Source organism: Coptis chinensis, chromosome 2, assembly GCF_015680905.1.
Source record: "Coptis chinensis isolate HL-2020 chromosome 2, ASM1568090v1, whole genome shotgun sequence".
Classification (NCBI taxonomy): Eukaryota; Viridiplantae; Streptophyta; class Magnoliopsida; order Ranunculales; family Ranunculaceae; genus Coptis; species Coptis chinensis.
The window spans coordinates 93,526,610-93,552,379 of NC_141457.1; the positions used below are offsets into that span (position 1 = coordinate 93,526,610).

The following is a 25,770-nucleotide window of genomic DNA, read 5'->3' on the forward strand; positions in this document are numbered from 1 at the left end:
CACCCAACAAACGCCTCGCACCATATTTCCATGCTTGCAAAGTACTTTTAGCTCTCGTCCACCTCTAGTCCAATCTCCATTGGAAAAGTTTTCCCCCTGAAAAGCATACAGAGTTCCTTAAATATGTTTGCAACATCACCGGAACAAATTAAAAACCAAAAAAGTACATAGTCATGAATTGATCATGGACAACCCAACAATATAATGTCACAACAATAATATAAAGCCATGATAAACATTGCTTGAAGGTATTTTAAATGTTCTAAAATATCCACTTTGCTTGATGCTAGTTTCTAGTTTATAAGCTAATTTCCGAAGAAATAGATTTAATATTAAAAATTTTGAATTTTCAATAATTTCCAATTTGCATCCGATTTTTCATCCGAATTATCCGATTTCTGAATTTCTCGATTTTTTCTGAATTCCGATTTTGATCCGATTACCGATTTCCAAAAATTCCGAAAAAAAAAATCGGATCAGATCGGATTCGGCACAATATATCAAATTCCAAAAAAATCCGAAACCAAAAACCCATATTCCGATCCGATCCAACCGAAACACACCCCTATTCACAATGCTCCACACTCCCTAGGGGAGATAAAACATCTATATATGCCAAAATGCAATAGAAAACAAATGCACACATAACAATATTCTTTAGCAAGATTTAGAGTAAAACACGTATAATATGTAACTGATCTGTTTTGAGACTTCCAATCATATATTCATCCAACTGAATGGTAAACAGTACTTGGTATAACTCACAACATCCATGCAGATACGATACTCAATAAAGCGATGTAAAAATGATACTAAGACTTGAACTAAAGACATGGACTGGGTTACAAAGATGGTGTATAAGCTATGGGTTCAACTTTGGGTTGTCAGGTATTGAGTCATTTCTTGCTCTCAATTTGAGATCCACATTTCTAGTAAAAACGAATAATGACTAATGAATAAAATTAGATCCCCCTTTCCGAAATGGTACTGGTAAAAACATTCTAATACATAGACGTGAAAATTTTAATTCCTGGTGAAAACATGGTAGTGGTTATTTCCAGAGGCCGAGTCGGTAACCAACATAAAATACATAAAATGCCTGCTAGAAGTTATGGCCGCACCTAGAAAATAGATAATCGTGATATGCATCATTTTTTTATAAAAAAGGAGAAATAATTTCACTCATGCAAGACACTACAGCTCCAAGGTTCATTAAGGGTGCCTTATATAACCTTTTTTTTGTCTCAATGTCAAACATATACTTAAACGACAGAGAAGAGGGGGGGCATTACCCTCCAAAACCTGAAACTTTAACAGGTTTAGTTAATATCCTTGAACTTTTGAAGCTAGAATTTGAAACAATCACTGGTGTCTTCCGTCTTCCTTATTTCCATTGTACCTAGCATCAACAACAACTTGTCACTTGTCATAGCAAAGTAATTAGCATCAACAGCAGCCATAAGTGTCTGCCATAGCAGAGTACACATATAGAATAAACTGTATTGGGGGGGGATTACCCTCCAAAACCTAAAGCTTCAACAGTGGGGGAATACATGCAACTGAAGGTAAATGTTATTCTCATCGTGACAAAGAGAGATCGAGATCGCGTGGGGATCTGAGTTAGATGTGCATGGAGATTTGTGTTGATCTATTTTTTAGCTTTTATTATTGATTTAATACACATTTATGTCATCTTCCATATTTGGCAATTTGATTAAATTTGGATTAAATTATGACATTTAAACTATGCACATCTACAAAACACTTTCCATACTAAATATACCAATTTAATACAAATTTATTTCTATGTGCGTTTCTACCGTTTTTCTACACAAAATTGCACCGCCTCTGCTCGCCTCTCTCATTCATTCCCAACTTCCAAACTCTCAAAGAAACGGATAGAGTTACTAATTTTACACTTAATTCCTTTAATACAATACAACTTTTACCTCTTCAATACCGTAACTCCTCTCTTCATTTGGCCGCCCGAGAATTTCCAAAATAATCAACTTTGACTACCATTAGAGCAGCCATTAAAGCAACAATGAGTTCTTCCTTACGTTGCTCCTCTAACCATCTTCTACAACACTCTCAACTCTCAGTATAAAGCCTGGGTCTCTCTCTCTCGCTAAACTCTCGCTCCAAATTTCCGGCGTCAGCTTCCCTAAATCTTATTGTCAGGATTCATAAAGGTGATTTTACATGATTAAATTAGTTTTCCGCTGGCTGGTTGTTTTAATATGGGCTAGATATTCTCCCGTCCTTTACCACTTCTTTCTCTTTATCTCCATCAGTACGTCTTATTTCCTCCTCCCTTTCTTCATCTCCCAAAGTAGTTTCCTCTTCCATTACTCTCTCCCCCAATTTATGACATCAAGGTTCCTCCTCCGATTGTAAAACACACCACATTAAATGAAAGAAAAAATGCAATCAAATTGGCAAAAATGGTCCTTTTTGAATTTCATGTAAGTTCTATTCAATAATGGTTTCTTTAGTTTTTCAATTCTCATTTATAAAATTCCTTTGTTTTCATTGTACTGATAGTAGTGATTATCATACTACCACTATGACTCTTCTTTGAGAATGTTCTCATTTGAATATGGTTTCCCTAATTCCTCCCCTTTTAAAATCTATACCATCCTTTGCAGGATTCTTTTCTAGCGCGGATGTTCGTCTTCCAAATTTATCATCTATAAATAAGGTGATTATATAAGGTTGGTCTAATAATTTTCTCCAATTTGAGTTGATATGTTTCTTGCTTTGATGAACAATAATGATAACTATATATAATGATATCCCTATCTAGAAGATTTAATCAGCGTGAATGGGTTTCATCATTGTGATCATTTTTAGATTTTTTATATCCAGATAGATTAATTATATTTATTTTGTTCCAATTTGCACATACTTATTACTGTAAAATTGCAGTGCCATGAGGGTAGTATTCTCCTTTTGTTTAGAAAGGCTTATTATTGTTAACTTCATTTTTGCTTCAGCTGATTGGGTATATGCCAGCCGCCATGTAAAATTAGGCAAAGTTTATGTTAGAAATTCGATGGTATTTGTCATTGTTGTTGTCTTTGATGCATGGCTGAATACGTTTGTTATATATATTGATTCAAATATGGCTTAAATCTTTGAGTAATCTGAATCAAGTACATGTATGAGCGGTACAGTGTAAATAGTGAATCAAGTAAAGTCAGATGAATCCAAGCGAGTGAATATATGAGGGCTTCATTTATAGCTCGGCTTTAGAGACTACAACGAGCGAAGTCGTTAAGAATAGAGGTTATAGATTTCAGGACTTGCTGGCCAATTGGAAGCCTTATTTAGGGACTAACATAAATTTGGTTGGTGTGCTCTTTTGGGGTCATTGCGGTGGTTTAGGACTAAGCAAGTTCGATTGTGCGAAATAGGAGTTGTTCCTTTACAAGGGGTTAGGTTTGTTGGTTTGGCTTTGGTTAAATCCTCCCTCACTTGGCCTTTCCGTCAAACATTGGTAGGCATAAGAGAAGTGTGTCCATTGAGTGGTGGCTGTGATTGACTCTCATGCCTCGAATGTAGTGTAAGTGATTAGAAAATTAGATAAATAAATTAGCACAATTAATATTAGTAGCCATTAATTAGGGGTCAATGGATTATCTCTGTTCGGTTGTTTGCATTTTCCAAGATGTACTATATATACAATGCTGATCTCTGAATTTCTCCCTCTCACGCCTCCATGATTCTATTAAAACAAAAATGGAGGTGAAGGGATCTTTAGGATTGAAGTGTTCCTACTTGGTATACCATCAGTTTGTATTTGTAATAGTGTGACTTTGAAGTTTTGATGCTTTTGTCCCTTGGATTGCAACTTTATAACCATTTTCTCAAGCCATCCAAAGTTCAAAACCTTTGGGAACATCACCGTAAGTTTCATACTTTCCAGTGCAACCCATTAAGGCATACGAAAGGTATACGAAGCTTCTGATAATTGGTAGGTTTTGGGTATTTTCAGTACTGTCATTGGCTTCAATTCTATTTGGTTCTTTTTGGGTTGAATTCTTGGCATCCAACTTTTATAGGTTCAAGTTTGTTTTCATTGCTTAGAACCACTGTAGAAACCATTTTAGACCTTTTTTCGATGGCAATGCAAGATCTGTGTACCCTTTGTGACCATTCAAATTGACTTCTCAACATAGAGGCCAGCCATTGATGTCGTATTTGGCGTAAACGTAAATCATCAAAGTTTTAGGCATTGTTTTTCCTATAATAAGAATATTCTTTATAGAGGACATTTCAAAAAATTTGTGCTTAGGTTGTATGTTAGTGGTTGAATTTGAGTATTGCAATGTGTCTCCAGTATCTAAGAAGTCTATATGCATCTCTTAGGTTATGTTTTTACAATTTATTAACAAGGTGTTTCATTGTCTTCCCCGTGCTTTTTGGTTTAATCAAGTTATGGGATCATCTGTGCACTTTATATTCTACAAGTATAGGTTGTTTATGTGCTTTTTAAGGTACATTGCAACTATGAAAAAACAATACAGTAACGTTGGTTTTTGGTTTCTCCACAATATGATCTCTCTCCCATTCGTTTTAATGCTGACAAGACAACCCTAACATGTTTCTCTCCTATCCCCAGTAGACATCGGCTTTTTCCTTCTTTTTTCGTTATCCTTGATCTTTCTACTATGGTCATGGAGGTAAAAAAATATTAGTCCATTTTCTCATGTTTTGTCATGGATTAATTATATTATATTGTAAATTGCAACTTATTTAGAACTTAGGATTGTATGTCAAAGCGAGATTGGGTTGTGTTGAAGATCAATGGATCAGTGATTCGATTCATTGTCATTAATGAGCTTAGAGTTTCTACCCAATGTCATTATACATTTTGCTTAAGTCATCTTTTTGGATCTTAATCTCTTAGGGAAACTGAGTTAGAAAACACAATTTGTGACATTAAACAGTTTGTGGGCTTGGGCCTCTAATAAACTCTCCGTTACGTAAAAAAAACGAACTTACCATCCAATGTCAATTCCTCTCCCCCATTTTTACCTCCAAAGTCCGTTTCCGTTTTCTTCACCAAAAAAAATTAATCGTATTATTTAAGACACCATTAGTACAAACATTACTCCCTCTTCCTCTCCCATACTTATTAAGAGTTATATTACTTATTAAGGTAATATTAATGGTTGCCCTCAATATTGGACATTAAGTACAGCCATTAGTACAACCATTAGAGCACCAGTGATTATTACCTTACGTTGCTCCACTACCACTGATATCCACTTTTCACTACGTTAGAGATTGTCTCTCTAATTTGACAAAAGTGCAATTTCAAAGTTTCCTTACTCACAAAATTTTATGTTCATATAGTTGGAGTCAAGATTCGATCTAACCTAAAGTCTAGGACAACTACAACTTGGTTTTTACTATTAGGGAACTAGTGAGTAAGTTTAAAACTAATACTAGATTTCTTTCCTACACAAACATTAAGAAAAACATTAAGATTTAAATTCATGCAACTAAACACAATACGATTAACTAAAAGAAAATATGGAGAGTTAATCCTCCTCATGTGAAGTTAACTTTTGTTGTTAATTTTAATAAGTTTATTTTATTCTTCCTAGAACTCATAGACAAGTCTAATAGAAGAAAACTTGATCCCTAACATGTATGGCTCATCTCTAAGCTCATACATACTAGCAAGTGGAATCAAAGCAATGACTTATCTCTAAGCTCATCACTTTTATCCCTAACTAGACACTACACCAACTATCATTTTGGGATAGGGTGTAGGTCTAGTTGTTCTTCCTAAACAACCCACCAAACCAACAACAAAGATTTTTCCCTCACATGAGTTTGATTAACTCCCCAAAGGGAAGTTAGCTCATGATCCTTGGGATGAAGGATTACAAGTTAGAAAGTATAAAAAGAGAGAGAGAAAAAAGAAAAAGAAGACTAATTATCTAACTCACTTGCTTTTGATTTATTTTCCACTAGAAGAAAACCAAAGTTTCCTCCATTAAAAAGTATTACAAGCTTTCTTACAAAATTAAAAACTAAATAATAAAAATGACTAAGGAACTAAAATAATACAAGGTAAGAAAAAGAAGTCAAGGAAGTAAATGGAGTGTCCCCCCCCCCCCCTTGTTTTTTTTTTTTCTCCATTTGAGAGACATCTCATTTCCTCCTATGTGAAACATCAAACCACATTTACTTCATTTTTATCCACCACATTAAAACAAAATGACACCTTGCCTTTTTTTCACTATTAACACCTAATCTAATTAATTACATGCAAGGTGTCAACTTTGCACCAATAATTTGTCATTTTTGTCTTGACATGCTCCATGATTGATGACTCATCCAATCTTGTGGGCCCAAGATAGTGGGTCCTATGTGGTCCATGGCGGTCCGGTCTTTGGGCAATTTTACAACTTCCGCCTATGCGTAGAGTTCATCGCCTCGATTGTCCGAAAGCAGCCACTTGTCGATTCGAGTCCCCGGGTTCAAGAGGTAGGAGCTTGGAAGTTTGATGCTTCGTCGCGGATTTGGAAGAATTCATATATATGTCGTTCCTCGTGCTTTATCGCAGGTTTAAATGATATTTCCATCTTTACTGCAAATACCTGCAAAAGTATGAAAACATATGTATTTCATGATTATTAAACACATAATTAACCAAATTTATATGTCTCAATGGGGTTTTATAATACACTTTTGGGTGCTTATCACACTACCCCCAAACAACACTTTGCTTGTCCTCAAGCAAAGAAGAGACATTAAAACAGATAAGTGGCCAAAAATGTGTAGTCCTAACTAATTCTCGTTTCGCAGAGTGCGGTTGCATTGACTATATGCAACAAGGCCTTAAACCACTAGGAATTCCCTAGTGGACGAGTTATAGCCTCGTGAGAGTTTTCCAGAGAAGATACTCACAAACTTCATTTATACTACAACGACTCAGTGACAAACTCGTTTCCTAAATTAATCTTAGATATCCATACATCTCCTTAGCAAGGAACGAGGATTGATTTCTTTGAAACTCAAGTTAATATGTATTCAATAATTAAAACATCTACATATGATCATGCATGCAAATTGAACTTTTCATTGAAATGTACCAGTGTGGTTGTTTCTGAATCCTTTGGAGAGTGTACCTAAATGGGTTCTCACAGTGTATGTGTCAAAACACAATTTCACTCAAAAAAATTTCCACTCAGTTTTTTGTTAACTCCAAAGATGCAGTGGGCACACGTTTTCACATCTCAATGACAAATGAGGAGCCGATGTCGATCAATCCCGCCTACTACTTATTATCACACCAACCGCATCTCTAATTGAGCTAGAGGTCTTTATTAGGTATTATGGGGCTTAGGTGATAGTGTACAAGAAAATGAAAATAGATAATCAAAATTTACGATCATGAGAGAATAGGGTCTTCATATATTTACACTAGAGAAATCATTGTTTTCTTTCCTTCTTCTAACTGAGTTTTCCAACCTTGTTCTTAAGCCTCTAATGGATTATTTTTTTATTTTTTTTTAGATGGCTTAAGAACATGATTCTATTTTTCTTTCCTGAAGCAAGTAACTAACTTTTATTTGGGATAAGTCTTTCTCTTTATTCTTTCCACATTTCATCCTATTTCTCATAATCATCACTTAGGTAGGTTCTTTTATTTGGTTTAATAGATGAGTAAGGAATTTTTTTTTTTATTTTTTTTTTTTGGTGAAAGTGAAAGGTTTGATGAAAGGTTCAATGGAGTGACTAGCGGTAAAATTTGTAACAGGTAAAAAATTTTAGCTATGTCGATCCAAAGATGGCCTAAATTCTTGCCTAGGGTTCGGGTGGCGATCAAGTAAGTAGATGTGTGATTTTCTCTAATCGGAAAAACTACTCCTCTGTGTCATCACACACAAATCACTCGTGTTAAGGTTTTTTGTTAGATTCTCACAGGATTTATAGTTTAAGTAACTAACCGTTGGTTCCAGAAACTTACTGCTATGTACAATCGATGATACTCAGTACATGAATGTTCATGAAAAGATGTATAAACTATTGCATACGTATTATCTTAAGTTTCTTAAAAACAAATCCTAATTCGGATACTAATGTGAGATTTCTAGACAATTTTCATCATTGAAAAGGAAACAAGACTTTGTCACTAAGTACAATTATTAACATGAAAATAAAAACTATATAATGGTTACAATTTGCCTAATATTTGCTCTGAGTGGTTAAAGCACCCCCAACAGAATGATGTTTAGTCCTTGAAGTATCAACAATTAAATAGAGAAAGTACCTGAGAACCGTGAGCAAAATTAGGGCTAGATTGCTGGAACAGAAAGGTTGGAGAACATAATATATTATTCAGAAAGAAGAATAAAATGTTCAATAGCACACTAAACATAGCACACGAAATAATGAAAAACAATAGCATACGAAACATGAAAAACAATAGCATGCCAAACATAAGGTTTGGCTAGATATGTACAATGGCAAGCTCAAGTTTACCATCCAGCAGGATGTGAAGGTCTGGCGTCCTCTTTAAGGAAATGCATTTCCTTAGCATCGCGCCAAAAGATAATAGTCTGCCAAATTTCTGCCCATTCTTCGCCTCTCATTTCCTCAAATGTTTCTTCATATTTTCATCCTTCGGGTAACAACGAACATGCCTCGTGTACCGAAAGGGGACGCTTCCATTGCCGTAAAAACCTCAATGAACGAATGATTCGCTTTGTCCGGGCACATAGAATCTACCTTGACCCAGCCATTAAAAGTAGCCGCAAACCGTGGAAATGTGTCTTCATGATTCGCAAGTGACCGGTAAAAGTATATAATCGATCCTGAAAAGTGCGAGCTCGTTTCAGGTTGGAGATAACACAATCTAAGATGTTAAATAATGTATGACCTTGAGCCAGTGCACTGAATACGACGCAGGCAGCCTCATTGGCAGTAGAAAAATGTCAATCTCCCATAATGTTCAGGAGTACAAATAACATCGCAGTCCCCATGTTCATAGTCATGCTTGCTAATGGAATGGTGATGTCGCGCCATGGCACATGGCCATTTCCTTCTCGTTTAATCTCAAGACCATCACCATAAGAGTCGCAAAATTCTTGCCACTGAAAGGAACGGTAAGAATTATGATAGATGTAATGCCATGATGCAGCAGGTTCGTGGTATGGAAGATCCAAAGTTAGGGCAAGTTGTTGTTCAGAAAAGATGTGAGGTGTGTCACCAACTTGGATTGTGAACCCGTGTAAGTAGAAACCATGCGCATGGTTGAATGCTGGTGTGTCTTCCATATTAGCATAAAAGTATGCAGCCAAACTCGGAGAATAAGTTTGGTCAGGTTGAAGAATTAGGGAAGACCACCCGATGTTTGTAATGTAGTCACGGAAAAGATGGTCATAGGTATTGGAATCCATCATAGACTGAAAGGATTGCTCAGGAATGAGTTTGGGAGATACCATGTTTGATGAAGATGCAATTGATGAAGATGTCATAGTGGATGAAGTAAAGAAATAGGTAACGACAAAGGCAAACTGGATGGATAAATGAGTATGTAAGAGAATAGACCCTCCTGTAAGCACATGTTAAATTATATTAGTCACAATGCAAATGATGACAATCCTATTAAGTATTTCATACAAAAGAAGACACAAAAGTAAGACAAAATTCATAATACGACGAAAAATGTAATAACATATACGATTATTTATTTATTGACTTAGTAATATTAGAAAATTATGGATTATTATGTTGATCTTGGAGACGCATATCATGCACCAGACTGTTTAGTTCTTCCATTTGTTGGCTGAGCTGCATCTGAATGTCCCCTTGGCTGGCAGAGAGTGTAGTTTGATTTTCCATAACGAGAGCGTGATTCTTCCTGTTCAACATCATTCTTTGCTTGACGTTCTTGGAAATCCTTAAGAGTTGTAATGATGATATTCTGACGAGCGTGTAGTTCCCGCATGCCGTGATGAAAAAATTGAATGCCTTCCATGGGGTTAAAAAATTTTAGCATGGCATTTTCATCAAAGAAATGGTCAGGGTTTGAGCTTGGGTCGTTCTGTTCATCTGTCAGAGTATCAGGAGTCCAAAAACCAGTGGAGTAGTCTGTTTGGAGTACGCTGATATGTGCTCTTTGAAGTGGTGTTTCTAGAGAAATGACTGGATAACCCCAACGCATCATAATTTGCGTGACTAAAGTGGGTAGAGGTAGAGGTGTTGACTTTCTTGTTTTCCTTGTGATCACGTTCCAGAGGTGTCGGATTAGACAAAAATCATTTCTTTGAGTCTGCAAAATCCAAAGTAGGTGAAGTTGAGTCTTTGTGACTTCTGATTGGTGAGATGTACCAATCACATTGTGTCCCAACCAGTGGAGCACGACTCGTTGATTCTGTTTCAAAGAGCGCTGAAGAACAACGTGATGTCTATTTCCCACTTCGCCATAAGATATGGTAGCTCTTAGTAAACTTTTGACGGAATCAAATGATGACTCTGGAAAAAGGCACTCCTGGGTATTCATTGGTATTTGAAGTATGTCGGAGATAATTTCCCTAGTCAATTCCAATCGTCGTCCATAAGCATTGAAGTAGAATTTTCCATTCTCAGGTTCTATAAATTGGTAGAATATCAAAACCAATTCTTGGGAATAACCAATTTCTTGAATGATATAAGAAGAGGCCCATCCCCCCGATATTATTTCGGGTGTCGAATAAGGATAAAACCGCCATCTTCCAAAACTTTTAGGTAGTCTTTTCGGGCATTATTTTTCTTGGTTGATCCATTGGTAGTATATCGGGGAAGGATAGTGAGAATTGTTTGAATGAGAATGGCTGAAAAAGAAGAGATTTATAGCCAATCTATGAGTCTGTACCAATCTGGATTCCAAGTGTAGTTAATGACCCATGTGATTATGAACAGCAACAATGGGGATCCATAGTAAGTCTTGTTATGTCAGATTTCCAAACAATTAATGAGATGTTTCAATGTTAGAAAATACGGAGGAAAGTTTCACAGGGTAGTTAGACTTACATGTAATTTCAGAAATGATTATCAGACCTCAGTAATAGCATATGGATAGAATAATCGAGCTGCATGTGTGACAAGTATTATGCATACCTTGTAGCGTGCGCGATCTTCTCTGAACAACATGAGTATCAATTAATTAATTTGGTGAGTTTTGGATGGCCTTTCTTTGTTATGGGTTTTTTTTTTTTTTTTTTTTTTTTAGAGAGAAAAAGACAACTAATATACACAAATAGTTAATACGAAACTTCTCCATTTAATACGTAACCCGTACAAATGTGTGAGAATTATTTAACACACCATACTAATATACAAAATGAAAGTCATAAAAAGAGATGGTTACATAGATCTAGATGTTCTGGATCTTGTTATGCATGAGTGACAGGAGAATAATGATAAACACGCGTTATCACTTAAATCGTGATAGCCCATTCGCGTTGCTCCTTTTCCCATCGCTCGATTGGATTCATTATGATCAAGAAAATGAGAATTTGTGTGTGAAGTGTGAAGAGTGAGAGAAAGGGATGAGTGAAGGTGGAAAAGGAGAGTTGTATTTATAATTAGATTTCTGACCGTTGGGCTTCTGACTGTTTGGATCAGTCCATTGGCCGTTGGGCTTTGAAAGTAGGCCCAATGCATCAAGGAACAAACTACTATATTAGAAAGTACAATAATTGCATAACATAAATAATTTCTCATTCAAACCGTGTGGAGATACAAAATTATGAGAAATCAACCGATATATAATATTTTTATCATAAGAAAACTAAAAATGCAATGCGTAAGGGAAATAAATGACATAGTCATTTCTAAACCAAGGGAAATACACAGCTACTGGGAATCCTCCGGGTTAGCAGAAGATGAACCCGGGTTTCTACGCCGCCGGGCCATGACTTAACTCGGGCCGAAATGACCGGTCCGGAATGTGGCCTATAGACTGTAGCAATTGATCTTGGAATTGCCGCTGATTTGCCGTCATCATTCTCTGGAAACGGCCTTGGCAATTGCGCATTTCTTGCTGGAAGTCATTTTGGGAAGTAAGCATCTCTTCCTGATGAAGAAACATCCCGCCGCGATACTAGTGTTCATGTGTCTCAAGGCTTCCATGGGAGTGTTAATTCGACGATGGTAGCCTCATTAAAACAGTCGGTGGTGGGGCGGGGAGGAGGAGGTACGTTATCACGCTCAATATCATCTCTAGCTCACCGGGTCCCAAAGTGGTCCGTAACACAAGTCTCGAAAATTCCAAAATTCTTGAAAGATCTTGTTGGAATGAAAGGAGTAGCAGATCGAACCCTAAGTTAAGCATGTCGAAAGTAACAAGTACAAAGAAGAGGATCCGACTCGCTTTGACGCGGTCGTAAGAATATGGCCTAGAAAGTGGACCATACAGAAAGTGTTCTTCTTCTCCTGAAGGATCCACAATAGGTGCAGGAATGTCTTGTTCACGTCAGACGTCTTTGAAGTTCCAATGACGTTGTACGCCAGCCATTGAGTGACGGCTAGTTGGTTTCGTCTGAGCGAGTGCTGGTACACGCAGTTCGAGCCATGATTGTACTCTCCCTCGAGAAGCGTGTCAAACATTAAGTCCCTCGTAGTCGGATATTCTGACAACAACAGGGTCGAACTATCAGAGTTTATTGGAATTTGTGCTGTATTCGATAATAACTCCAACGTGAGTTCACGTTCCAACCCATCCGCCGTAATCCAAAATTCATCACCCCGGAAACCTCTATTGTCGTAAAATTTCAATACCAAATCTTCAGAATAATTAGCTGGAATTCGATGCAAGAGATATTCCCACTCTCTACTAGCAATTTCCTCATTGAAAAATGGATGAAACATCCTGGAATTGTAGAGATTTTCAAAATTTCTCTCAATTGTGATTCTCCTTCGTGCTGCCATAGCAAGGTCTAGATGAATTTCTGAGGGTGGAAATTGCTAGGAGTGATGGAGGAGATGGTGCTGGAGGAAGGGAGTTCAAATTGGTGGAGTTTAGCCCGCGTGCGCGGGTTGAATTTAGGCCTGTCTAGTCGCGTGCACGGGGTGAGTGTGAGGGAGACCAAGATCCGGATTTTGAGGGGGAAGAAATGTGAGGGATGGACGCGTGGGTGCCCAGGGTGTGGGTTTTTGTAAATGGGTTCATGATTTTTGGTCAGGTCCAATTTTTGGCCCAAGCCCAAATGAATTCCAGAAATTCCCCTTATGTCCCGAAATTTCAAACGTGGAATTTCGATTCGTTTTAACTCCAAATTGAAACAATGATATATCAAAACGACCGGGATTCAAAATGCCATTCACTGGAATATGACAAAATCACATTCAAACCTTTTTATTTATTTATTTATTTATTTTATTATTATTATTATTATTATTATTATTATTATTATTATTATTATTATTACTATATATATATATATATATAGTTTTTATTTATTTACAATTTTTATATACAAATGTACAAGTCAAGAGGAACGTGACAACAACACCGGCAGTCCAAATAAAACAACACATCACAACAGCTTAACTCAGGCAACTTTCATGTCGGCTCTAGGGCTTAACCCAATCCACCCGTGACCGGGTTTAACCTTTATGTTATGGGGCCGAGGGTTCAGACGACACCATCCCCGACCAATGTGCAATGGTCTAGTAATAATATTACCCTTAGTACATATGGTATAGCCTCAAACCGCCCCTTATCTGATCACATAGAAAATCGATCGGGTTGGCCGGTGGAATCCATTGCCCGCATCGAACTAGGAAATGTCCGATGTTGCATATCACGACTCTCTTTGGGCACCATGCTTGGTGCTAAGGGAAAAACGAGTATATACATGTTGAGTTTTTTAACGTCAGATCCTCAAGACGAATGTGAGTCTTTTAACGTCAGATCCTCAAGACAAATGTGAGTCTTTTAACGTCAGATCCTCAAGACGAATCCCAACCTGTGGGAACAACGGGACGACGACGAAGTTTATCCTGTTGAGTTGGTGTCAGACAATAATATAGCTTATACCGGCTCATCTCGGATAGAAGATCAAGACCTGGACAGAAAGGAGTTTGACAGTTCATACACCACCCCATCCTTTTTCGCCTGGCCGCTTTTCGAGCAAAAGTACTACGACCATTACCTATTCGAGATGGGTGAGATTTGCACCAAATGATGAGTTAGAGTTCGCGAGGAAGAGAATAGAAAAGGGAGGAGAAAGAAGGAGTTGAGATTTTTGGTACCCATTGTTTTCCAAGAGGCACGTATGCTCAATTATCAGAAGACATTTATACTCAGTTCTGAAGTAGAGTTTTTGTGGACTATGGTTCCGGTGCTTGCAACCATACACTCTAGAGATTTTTAGAAAAGAAAATAGAAGAGGGCCCGGCTACCCAAATGGCGTACTTTTTCTGTTTAAACACATGGAAAGAAGTACACCATCGAATCTATTAGTCTATGTAGACAGGATCATTGAGAAGAGTCTCTTTGACATCTGGAGAGCGCAACTCATGATAATGTTTAAGGCGTTGGCCATTTACTTGAAATTCGCTGTCATCATTTACGTTTTTCAAAGAAATAGCCCCATAAAGGGTGACAGTAGAGACGATGAAAGGACCAGACCATTGAGTTTTTAATTTTCTTGGAAAAATGTGTAATCTTGAGTTGTACAACAAAACTTTTTGACCCACTTTGAAATCTTTTCTCAATATGTGCTTGTCATGCACTCTTTTCATGTTGGCTTTATAGGATTTCGAGAGATCATAGGCATCACTCCGAATTTCCTCAAGCTCATTTAACCGCAATTTTCTCTTCGCGTACTGCGTTATTATTATAATTGAGGCTTTTGATGGCCCATAGAGCACGGTGCTCAAGTTCAACCGGCAGATGACAAGATTTTCCAAAAACGAGGCGATAAGGAGACATCCCTATTGGTGTCTTAAAAGATGTTCTGTATGCCCACAAGGCATCAGATAATCGTAGAGACCAGTCTTTTCTAGATGGATTGACAGTTTTTTCCAAAATGGATTTGATCTCTCTATTAAAGACTTCTACTTGACCACTGGTTTGAGGATGATACGGAGTTGCCACTTTGTGCGTAACTCCATATTTTTTTACTAAAGATTCAAAAATTTTATTGCAGAAATGTTTTCCCCCATCACTAATTATAGCTTTTGGAACACCAAATCAAGAGAAAATATTTTCTTTTATGAACAAAACTACCGTTTTTTTATCATTAGCACGACATGCTAATGCCTCAATCCATTTTGACACATAGTCAACTGCTACTAGTATGTATAGGAATCCATGTGAATTGGGAAATGGACCCATGAAGTCGATGCCCTATACATCAAAGATTTCCACAATTAAAATAGGATTTAAGGGCATCATATTGCGTTGAGTAATGCGTCCTAGCTGCTGGCATCGATTGCATGCTTTGCAATGCTCATGTGCATCTCTAAATAGTGTTGGCCAATAGAATCCACATTGTAGGACCTTGGCCGCAGTTTTCTTACCACTAAAATGACCACCACAAGATTGTTCATGACAGAAGAATAACACATCATTGTGTTCCCAGTCGGAAATGCAACGGCGGATTAGTTGGTCGGAACAATACTTGAAGAGGTAGGGATCATCCCAGAAATAAAATTTCACAGTGGATAAGAACTTTTTCCGGTCATTACGAGACCAAGATGAAGGGACTTCTTCGGTAACTAAGTAATTTACTATGTCAGCCTACCAAGGGGACGAAAAAATAGAGTACAAGTGTTCATCTGGAAAGGAATCATAGATAGGTTGGTATCGATCAACATCAATCGACAAGTCGTGATAAATGGTCCGCAACCACATTTTCGCAACCTTTTTATCTCTAATTTCTAGAGTAAACTCTTGCAAAAGAAGGATCCATCGGATCAACCTTTGTTTTGCATCTTTTTCGCTAATAGATAACGGTGCCGCGATGGTCGTGTGTAGACAATAGTTGGAGAACCCACTAGGTAAGGACGAAACTTATCCAAAGCATATACAAATGAGAAACTCTTTCGGTGGTGGTATAGTTACGTTGAGCTTCATTAAGGATTTTACTCGCGATAGTAAATGACAACCGGCTTATCTTTCGGCATTGCCCTAGTACACTCCAATAGCATAGTCGCTCGCGTCACACATTAATTCAAAAGGTTTAGACCAATCAGGTGGTTAAATTATGGGAGCAGTAGTTAATGCAGTTTTTAAAATTTCAAATGCTTATTTGCAATTGAAACTGAAGTCAAAAACGACATCTTTAAGCGGAGATTGGTTAAAGGTCGAAAGCAACCTTTGAGAAATCTTGAATAAATCTCCTATAGAAACCTGCATGATCCTAAGAATGCGCTTGAATGTCTCGAATCGATTTTGGTATAGGAAGTGAAGCAATTTTTTCTATCTTAGCTTTGTCGACTTCGATTCCGTCCTTTGAAACGATATGTCCTAAAACTATTCCTTTTGTAACCATGAAATGACATTTTTCCCAATTTAGAACAAGGTTTTTCTCTTCTGGCGTGTAAAACCTTTTGAGATTTGATAGACAGCCTATCGAAAGAATCTCCATATATTGAGAAGTCGTCCATGAATACTTCCATAAAACGCTCAACCATATCACTAAAATGTGAAGCATGCGGTGTTGGAAAGTACGGGTGCATTGCAAAGGCCGAAAGGCATTCGCCTATATGCAAATGTACCAAATGGATTGTGGTGAGCGTGGTCTTTTCTTGATCAGCAGGGTCTATGACTATCTGAAAATAACCTGAATAACCATCAAGAAAACAGTAATATACATGACCGGCTAAGCGTTCGAGCATTTGATCGATGAATGGAAGTGGAAAGTGATCCTTACGAGTGACGGCATTAAGTTTGCGATAGTCAATGCATATTCGCCATTTCCCTGGGATACGAGCGGAAATGCATTCATCTTTATCATTTATCACAACTGTAATGCCAGATTTCTTGGGAACAACGTGTATTGGACTCACCCAAACACTATCAGAGATAGGGTAAATAATACCCGCATCCAGTAATTTTAAAACTTCCTCTCGTACCACATCTTTCATGGTAGGGTTTAGGTGACGTTGCGGTTCACGCGACGTCTTAGCATTTTCTTCAAAGTGTATGCAATGGGTGCACACAGTAGGTTCAATGCCTTTAATGTCATCGAGGGACCATCCAATAGCAGAACGATGTTGTTGAATGACATTAATTAAACGAGCTTCCTGATCGTCAGTCAATTGTGAAGAAATGATAACTGGGTGACGACCATTTGGATCAAGTTGTACGTATTTTAATTCCGACGGAAGAGGTTTTAAATCAGGGGTGGGCAGAGTGGGTATTAAAGATTCTTGAGGAAAGTCATCATCCATGCAGTAAATAGATTGATGTTCATCCAAGTTACTGGACATCACAGTCGTAGGGTCAAATAATGGTATTGACTCTAATAACTCATTTACTTCCTGTGTATAATCATCGTCGTCAAACTCGGATTCGCTAAAGGAAAGAAATTGGTACACTTCATCTTCTGGAAAAGAGTTTGTTAAATACTCTTGCGTAATGCTATCAACCCTGTTGACCTCACCATCATTGTCAGGCTCTGGGATTTGTTTCATCAACTTGAACACATTCACCTTGACCGATAGATTTCTGAAGGACATGGTCATTGAACCATCCCTACATTTAATAAGAGCATTAGCAGTTGCTAGGAATGGACGTCCTAAGATGATAGGAATGGAATCGCATGCAACTTCTGTATCTAAAATAACAAAGTCTACAAGATAGAAAAAATCTTGGACTTTTACGAGGATGTTTTCCACAATTCCTTTTGGATACTTTATGGAACGATCAGCTAACTGTAGAGTCATGGTGGTAGGTTTGAGCTCATGAAGACCTAGTTGTTTAAATAAGTAATATGGAAGTAAGTTCACGCTAGCTCCTAGGTCTAGAAGTGCAGTAGCCGTATATTTGTCACCTAAGGTACATGGGACTGTTGATCTACCAGGGTCCTTGTATTTGACTATACCATTGTGTTCGGTGATAGAGGGAAACTGTTAGGTGTGGAACGCTTGTTGAGGAACATTAGTTCTCCTTTTTATGGTGCACATATCTTTCAGAAATTTTGCATGTTTTGGTAATAGTTTTAAGGCATCGAGAAAAGGTAAGTTAATTGTCAAATTTTGAAAAGTCTCTCGAATTTCAGCAAAATTCTCATCAGGTTTATTCTTTGCCAAGCGTGCAGGAAACGGTGCCTTAGGGCGGAATTTGGCAAAAGGGTCTACTTGCTTGTTTCCTACATTCGGGGATGTTGACTTTGTTGGATCTGGTGAATCCACCGTAGGTTTATTATTGGAAAAAGATTCATTTGATCCTTTGGATTCCTTTGGTTGATCATCTGGCATACGTATTTGATTGTCTACAGTTTTTCCAGATCGTAGAGTAGTGATTGCATGCACCTCACCTTGGTTGGGGGTGCTTGTACTAGGTGCATTGGTGAGTTCAAAGGTCGTGTTCTTTGGTTTAGGGTTTGGAACCGCTTTGCGGGAAACACGCCTTCGACTCTTTTTCTTGCGCCAATTGTTAAAGTGATTGTTGGATAGACGTTAAAATTTGAGACTGTTGGTTCATGTAAGCCAAGAAAGTCTCGTTTGTCCTATCCGTAACGAGTGGCGCAGGTTGTGCAATAGCTAGTAGTTCTCGATTATTGCTTAGAAGTTGCTGAGTATAGTTGGGATCTAGATTAGCTGGAACAAGGCTGTGGTTGGTTTGATAATTAGCATTGGAATTATTTTGAAATTGACCTTGTTGGTATTGTTGATTATTTCCTTGGTGGTATGGAATAAAATTGTTGGTAGGACGAACAGGTGGATTAGCGAAACCTGGGGGAGCCCCCATTTGTTGGTTATTTTGGCGTCAAGCGAAGTTCGGATGTTGTCTCCACGGTGCATTGGGAATGTTGAATGCACATGCCTCCTCTGATTGTTGAGTAGGGGAAGCATATAACAAGGGACAATATGCATCAGGATGGCCAGGACTAAGACAAAGGACACATGGGGGGCGATGTCAACGTTCATGGTGATTTTGGTATTTGATCATTTACTTGAACCGCAAAGGGCATCTACTTTTTAGTTAGGGATTCTATCAAATTTTTAATTAGGGATCGGGTTTTACCTCAAAAATAGATGTGGCTTTTGTAACATTGTCCTTTGATGACCTAGACGACTTCAAGTGTTACCCAGTGTGTGTACCTTTTTCGCTTTGTTTTTCAAGAAAAGTATATGCTTCGAGTAGCTCCTTTGTCCATGAAACAACCGCCGTTCATTATATCAGGAGTTTCTTTTTGATGATCAGAAAGACCATTAAAGAATGAACGAACAAGGACAGCTTTGTCTAGTTGGTTTTTTTTTTTTTTTTTTTTGCTAAAGGTAATTGATTAATAAAGAATAAGGGTTACAAAAGTGGAAGTTACATATTAAGAACTGCTTAATGAAGGTTACATCATATGTGTACCTTTCCTAAAACATCAATGATCTAGTGGACAAAACGAAAATAAGTGGTGTAGTGATTCTCTATATTCTTCATGAAGAGTGGTCTACTATCCCACCATTTTCTTTCACCTTTGAGCCAAGTTAGCCCCATGTTTAGAGCAGCTATTGGCTCCAAGGTTAGTCTCTCTCCAAGTGGCTGTGACATTGATCCATGCTGCCTGCTCCATCATAGTTTGCCACCTTTCTCGGACTCTCCAATGTATTTTATTCTCCTGAAAAGCTTGGACTACAGATTTCGAGTCACTTTCCACCCATATATATTTCCATCCCAGGTCCAGCGCCTTGTGTACAGCTTCCACAATAGCAACTGTTTCAGCCATGTAGTTAGTATTGACCCCTAGACCTCCTGCCGCTACACCTAAGAATTCACCCTTATAGTTTCGCATAACCATTCCCCAACCTGATCTCCCAGGATTCCCTCTCGAGCACCCATCAGTATTTACCTTTAATATTCCAGGTGGAGGAAGAGTCCAGAAACATTCAATGATTTTCGGTGCTCTTCTCAGCTTGTGTTGAAGGTTGAAGACTCTAAGAATCTTTAAATCATGAACCGAGTTCTCCATATGCCCTGTAGATCTGTGGTGAGCTCGAATGATTGCTCGTCTTGCTAAAAAGCAAATGTGCGATAAGCTTGGGGCTTTATTGTCGTAAAGCACTCTGTTTCGGTTCTTCCAAAGACTCACCATCATAGTAATAGAACAAGATTTCCACATATCAAGTATGAGGGAGCTGTAGTGTTTTACCTTGCTGCCGCACATCACGAAATGATTACGGGCTCCTGCAAGTCTTTGAAAATGTCTCCGAGCATAGTTCCATCTTGTTTTGGCGAGTACATTGAAAGAGAATATGCTCGAGTTTCTTCGATTGAGGCAGATGCAACATCTAAAAGCCGCTGCATTTTTTGCCTTTGGAGTTGATCATCTGTTCAGGTTCGTCGTGTGCCGGCTTCCATGCAATCCCTTGTGTTTTCGGTAGAGTTTTTGAGCCCCATATGAATTTACACCATCTTTGGTTTGGTGATTTCTTTTCGATGGCGTCATGAGCTTCTAAACCTGTGAAGTTCCCCGTAGAAGAACCTACCCATACCCTTGTATCCTCTCTTGCACTATTTGTACGCGGAGAGTGCCCGGTTCTATGCCCATTTGCTCGCAGCGGTTGAGTCATGTTTACCGAAAAATTCGGTTATCTCCCCTGAATACACTTTATCGAGCTTTGGTGAAACTTGACAATCTCTTTTCGCTCTTCACGAAAAGAAGTCGCAGAAGCGGTTTATTCAACATCCGGTTCTCTCCGAGAGATTGATAGAGGTGCCATTGCCCACCGTTTATCCATGAAGATGTTTCATCTCACTTAGTGCCCATTTGATACCATTCCAAAAGCGGTGGAGGTTTTGTAATTTGACCATCCCCATTCGATTGGTATATTTACCTTTCATGAAGGGCGCCCAATCACAATCCTCGTTAGAAGACTCCACGCTTGTTTCATAAGCATTGAGAGATTTATATCTTGCGATCTCCTTAACCCCAGATCCCCCCTTCCTCTGTAGGCTTGCATGCTTTCTCCCATGATACCGTGATAGATTTCCGTTGTAGGGTTTCCGCTCCAAATGAAATTTCTGATAATAGCTTCACATTCCCCTTATCGATTTCGCCACTTGTATATAGCCATATTATGCACTTTGGGATCTTTGTTTAGAACATGTCGTGCAAGGACTACCCTTCCTTGGAAAGATAGTAATTTGCCGCCCATCCGAAGCTTTTTCCGATCTTATCCACCAAAGGAGCAAGTGCTACTTTTCGTTACTCTCCCATGACTAGAGGTACCCCTAGGTACTTTTCGAGGTGATTTTCCTTCCTTGATATTCAAAGTCTCATGTATTAGCTGTTTCCGTCTGTTTGTCATTAGGCTGAGAAAAATCTTGCATTTGTCCTTGTTAATGATTTGTCCAGATGAGTCTTGATATCTATTAAGAACCTTGACAATCTGTCTGGTGCATCTCATGTTAGCATTACTGAACAAGAAAATATCATCGACAAACATTAGGTGTGATGGACTGCAGTATTTACCATTAACCACCATCTGCCAAATCTTCTTCTCGTGGACAAGCTTGCTAATGTTTTACGCTTAAAAACGGTCCCTCGCTATCGCAAAAGGCATTGGAGATAGTGGATCACCCTGTTTCAGCCCTCTCTCAGCAGAAAAATGACCTTTCGGTCCACCATTGAGCATTATAGCCATTGAGTTGCTAGAGAAAGCTCCTTGTAGCCATTGAATCCATATATCACGAATCCCACATGTCGTAGGGGCTGCCATAGAAATTCCTAATCCATTGTATCAAAAGCTTGAGAAATGTCGATCTTGATTGCTAAACTTCCCCATGCGAGGTGTTTGCAGCTCATTGATTAACTTCGGAGGCTAACCCAATGGCTTGCTGAGAGTTTCTATTTGGGATGAAACCATATTGCTCCTTGCTAATGATCCTTTTCTGCAATTGGGCTCAATCTTATGGCGAGAATCTTGGTGATGATCTTGAACACAAAATTAGAAAGACAAATAGGCCCTGAATTTGTTAACTTTGGTTGGCATTCTTTTCTTTAGGGATTAACACAATGAAGTTCGAGTTAACTCCCATAGGCAGCCGAGATTTGATGAAGAAATATCTTATAGCTCTGACCAAATCATATTCCACAATGTCCCAGCATTGTTGAAAGAAAAAGCCCGTAAAACCATCAGGGCCTGGGGAGGTGTCCGCTTTAAGGTGAAAAACCGCTGCCCTCACTTCTTGTGCTGATGGGATGGAAGATATCTTTTCATTGTCTTCATCTGAAATTGCCTGAGGCATATTTTGAATTAGACTCCAATCAATCTCATGCTCCGATTTTTTGAATTTATCCTCATAGTGCTTGACCAAGAACTCTCCAATATCCTCCTGAGTGCTGAGTGTGTTCCCCTCATTGTTTTTCAGTTCCAATATCATAGATTTGCTTCTATTGCTATTAAGCCATTCGTGAAAGAACTTGGTGCTTCGATCATTATCATTATCCCAGCTGGCTCTTGCTTTCTGCCTCCAGAACATCTGTTCTTGTTCTAGCAATTGCTCAACCTTGTTCTCTTGATTCACCATTTGCATAGTGAACTCCTCATTCATGTTCCCTTGTTCAAAATGTTTTTGCATCTGCTCTAGACTCTTAGATTCTTCTTCAACTTGAAATTTGATGTTACCGAATATCTCCCTGTTCCAAACTTTCAAAGCACTTTTCAGTCGCTTAAGTTTTTGTGTCAGAATATAGATTGAATGTCGACCACGGGGAACATCCCAATTTTCTTGAACCGTATCTCTGAAAGTTGAGTGTGAACACCACATGTTGAAAAATTTGAAGGGAATATTTTTTGGTCGAGGAATATCTACGCTTCGACCCACTATAGGAGAGTGATCCGAGCATAGCCTGTTGCATACCTTATAGTTCCATCCCGGGTATTTGGAGCTCCATAGAATATTGAAGAACATCCTGTCCGGTTTACGGAATTTTTAAATTCGCCCGACTTGCTTGTTCCACCAATAGAAGTGAAACCCATTGCAAGGAGCTTCCATCAAGTGATTGGAACCAACAAACTCTCTAAAATCAGACATCACTGCTGTAGATGGTCGATGGCCTCCCTGTTTGTCCGGTAGCTTTCGGATAAGCATTAAAATCACCAAGAATTAACCATGGAAGGTTCATGAGGCTTAGCTGATGAAGATCCATCCATAGTTGCCTCCGATTCACATAGATGCAATAAGTATGAATAATAGACAAAAGCACTCCATCTATCTCCACTGTTAACTGTTGATTGGAGCAATGTATCAGATTCGGAGTAGCAACTGTTGTCTTCCAGAAAAGCTAAATGTTAGGAACTCTATTTGGACTAGTGTTGTAGAAGAAGCAAGAACTCATTCCCAGTGATTGGAGATAAGACTTGGAGAAATCATCAGGGCTGATCATAGGTTCGGCAATACCTACTATGTCAGGATCCCATTTATTGATGAGCTTCGAAAGCCTATTTTGCGACTTGTCGTTCGCAATTCCTCTGATGTTCCAAAATATGCACCTCATTGAGATCGAGGTTTTTTTTATTGTGAGTGAAGGTGTAAACCACCTTTAATTATCCCTTTTGCCCGATCGAGATCGTGATCCGGACACGTAACAGGGATATGTTTGTTGCATCTGCCACTGAGGTCTGTTTCGACTCCTGAAGATTATATCGGATTCTTGAGTGTCATTCACCATCAAGCCCACAGTAGGATATTGTTCCTCTTGTTCATCATCCTCCGCCATGTCTCCCTATCTGGAAGTAGGGGTTTCTGGGTCAGGAGGTTCTTTATCATCCACTCCAGAATGATGTTTGCGTACCATCATTTGAAGAACTTTCTCCGCTTCAGTCTCGACCAAAGTTTTTTCAGCGTAAACTTCATGGATTCGAGACAGTGATGCGTCATTGCTGCCTGCTGAGTTGGGATTATGCTCATGCTCAGTCCCCTCGTTTCCAGCACTGTCAGTCTCCTTGTTTCTCTCCAGAGAAATTACTTCCTCCTCCCTGACTGACTCTGCATTTTTTTTTGGTCTTGGTCTGCTTCCTGAAATGATTCTCTATCTTTGTATGTCCCCCCATTTACTGCTTGTCCTTGTTCGGCAGCTAGCTCCTGCACCTCTATGGTTTGTATTTCCTCAATCTCAAGATTTTCAAACCTATTAAGTCGTGTTTCCACCGGTTGCTCATTAGATTTTGGTCTCCAAATTGTCTCTCCTTGTTTACTAGGTTGAAACTTGCGTCTGTTTTCGACTTCGTTTCCTTCTCGTCTTCCCTCCTCGAAAATCGGCATCAGGGGTAAGGTCAATCACAACATCTTTGCCTTTATTTTCTTTCCCTCGAGAAGTTTGCATATCACCTTTTAGTTTCCTACATTCAGTAACCAGATGCCCGACAATTTTGCAGTGGGTACACATCTTTGGTAACTTCCCTATCTCCAATGTCTGCCAAAACTTCACCGACTTTGTTTGCACATAAATCTGGTCAGGTATGGGTTCTGAAAGGTCCACATCTACCAGTATTTTCGCATAATATCCGTATTCTCAGCTCAGCGTCTTCTCATCAATTTGCATCAGATAACCCACCCCTCTTGCAATGGACATAAGGATTTCTGGTTCCCAGAATTCTTGACCAAGTCCTGGAAACTAAAACCATAATAAAGCGTGGGACTGCCTCTGATTATCCGGACAAAAGTTCGGTGTCCACTGACTTATTCTCATTGGACTTTTATCAAAGTCCCATACTCCTTTTGCCCACACCCTATTCAGATCCTCAGCATTTGAAAATCGCAGAAATAGATATCCTTTACCAATGGGAGTAATAATCTACTCACGAGGGCCAGATTTTCCTTGCTATTTCACGCGACTTTTTTCGATTGGTACTTTACGTAAATCAATTCTACCCACTAAGCGGAACTTACAATAGAGCAACCCCTTTTCATCGCCTTTTCGGAATGGTGATGGTACGGGTAGTCCCCATCTTCTCGGGGTTTGGAAGCTCTTGAAGTTACGCTTGTTGTTGTGTGGCTTTCTTTCTTTGCAAAGATAAGAGATTTTGGCGTTGTTTCACGCACCATATTCGACTTTGCTGATTTGGTTCCTTACCAATGTCGATGCCCGAGTGTTTCTCATCTCCTTTTGTATGCTTCTTTTCTCATTAAAGGAGCTTTCGAACTCATAGATATCCATGTTTGTCTGTTTCTTTTGAACTTCGGTGCGTTCCGCGGTAGAGGATTTTACCCCTAGAAGAAACCGACCACGAGAGAATAGAAACTAGCCTTTTAGAACTTTCACCGTAGCGGTGAAGGATTTGACAAAAAGGCAAGGAGTGAAGAAATTTTTCGGAACTAACATTGTTGTTCAGTGTAGGATTTTACCCGAAATAGCTATGAATAGAGAGTTGAGGAGATAGAGAAGAGTCTCTTATCTTTTGTTTTTGCTAAAAGCGGCAAAAAAGAGAGGTGTACAGAATCATAAGCGCAGCTTATGTAATATCACACCCAGTCGCATCTAATATGGTCCCCATTGTTGTTCTAATGATGAGGACATTCTAGCAGAAGATCAGTAAAACGACTCCATGCTTTCGTAAAGGATTCATGAGGATTTTGATGAAAGAATT

General features: G+C 38.8%; 1 long non-coding RNA gene across 2 annotated transcripts in view; it reads left to right on the forward strand.

The window, feature by feature from the left end:
- Window positions 1-1,789: 1,789 nt before the first annotated feature.
- LOC147519070 (uncharacterized) overlaps window positions 1,790-25,770 on the forward strand; it is a 29,020-nt gene continuing 5,039 nt past the window's right edge. The window contains exons 1-3 of one of the 2 annotated variants that reach the window (XR_015214184.1): window positions 1,790-1,812; window positions 2,250-2,465; window positions 2,649-2,714. This is a non-coding gene — a long non-coding RNA (uncharacterized LOC147519070). Of the gene's footprint in view, window positions 1,813-2,194; window positions 2,466-2,648; window positions 2,715-25,770 lie in introns of those variants that run through there. The other variant, XR_015214183.1, reaches the window with a different exon arrangement.